The sequence below is a fragment of the Morus notabilis genome, unplaced genomic scaffold (genome assembly GCF_000414095.1).
Source record: "Morus notabilis unplaced genomic scaffold, ASM41409v2 Scaffold1115, whole genome shotgun sequence".
In the NCBI taxonomy this organism is placed as follows: Eukaryota; Viridiplantae; Streptophyta; class Magnoliopsida; order Rosales; family Moraceae; genus Morus; species Morus notabilis.
Window position 1 is genome coordinate 13285 of NW_010360458.1, and position 1828 is coordinate 15112.

The following is a 1828-nucleotide window of genomic DNA, read 5'->3' on the forward strand; positions in this document are numbered from 1 at the left end:
ACATTAAGCCGAATGCAGTCTATGTTGGTTACCAAATCGAATTCAAATACGGAAGTGTGGTGGTGAGGCGGATCGTGTATAATAAAAATTTTCATAAAACTTTTGAGATACTTTATAGATTATATTAATTTATGCACGAATAAATTAATCACATTAATTTATATGTCAAGAACTCAATTAGGAAAAATACCTGGAGGCCGACTCAGATGATAACTTGAGTTCTTTGACCACGAACAATCCTTGCTCCAATCTTTGTGTTCAGAAAACCAAAATCTTCCACGTCAACACCTTGATTCCACGTAGATGTGTGTGTGGGCACACGTGAGACAAAACAGGTTCCAAAAACACTCGAATTTCCACAAACACCAACGGATGTACGATGTGGAATTTTTGGGAGAAAAAATTTTCCTCTCACTCTCTCTTGAGAATTTCGGCCAGCCATAACTATTAGGGTAGAAAAATTGTTTCAAAAATTGTATTCACAATTTTCTATCATTCTCATATTTAAAGAGTAGAAGTCAAAGTTCAAAAAGGAATTAAATCTCTATCTCCTATTTGAATTTAGAATAAAAAATCCTCCTTTACATTATCCTATTGTGGCCGGCCATCCTGGGGATTTTCTCCCTTATGTGTGGTGCCAATTACGGATAGGGAAGGAAGAGAAATCATCTTTTATCCTGTAGTCTAATTTTAATTCAAATTTAAATTCGAATTTAAGTCAAACTTAAATTAATTTGAATTCTAAATTGAACAACTTATCAAATAAGTTTAAAAGGATAAATTTAAATTATGTCCACAATTCAAACTCAAATTTAAATAATCACATTATTTAAATAATAATTAATTCTCAATTAATTATTTTTTGAGTATTTAATTTTAGAATTCTATAATTCTAAAATTCTCATTTTGTCCTTTGTGTCTGGTAGAATTACAAGGACGACGCGGGGACTAATGGACCTATAATCCCGAGCTCCAATAAAATTAATAATTAATTAGACACTTTAATTAATTAATTAATTCTATTAATTCCAATAGTTACTCCACTATAAACTTGGAATTGAACTCTCGAAATTATAGACATTAATTACTTCTAAACTGTGAAATGTCCATTTGATATAGTCACTGCATATAGATCAATCCACCATAAATAATTCATAATTAGAATCAGGTAGAATCCGTTAACCTCTCTAATTATATCTTCATCCTTGAGTATCATTGATTCTCTAATGGATTGTGATTCATAAAACACATTCATGAACCAGAGTAGTCTAACTAGTCCAAGTACCGAATCAACACTCAAGAGAATTATTTATCTACTTCTTTCTCAAGAAAGAATAGATTCCATCGCGTATAATAACATTCTCGGCTTCCTATTTTGTTATATCTCCAAAATACAAGGAATAGGATTCAGAGTCTCAGAATCCATACCGAGTAAATCAAAAGACACAAATCCATAAATAGGAGTTTGTTAAGAACTCAGGATTAAGATCATTCTATATATGTCTATCAGTAGACTCAATTAGAATTTCTATGCTTAACGGAAATTATTAGAGATTCAGATTGTGTCTGTGTCCCTGTTCTACATAATCTCATTATGCGAAATACATTCATTCAATATCTCACCATATTAACAGTGCGGATAGCACCGTTCCATTCTAAATGGGAATGATATGTATTAATAATGTTTTAATTAAAGATTCTGAACTTTAATTAAATTCATTATGAACAATGTTTTTGATTATTATCCTTAAACACTATCCTCTCGTATATAACACTTATATACTATGTTTAAGGTTACATAAATAATCACAGAATTTTCATTTGATAT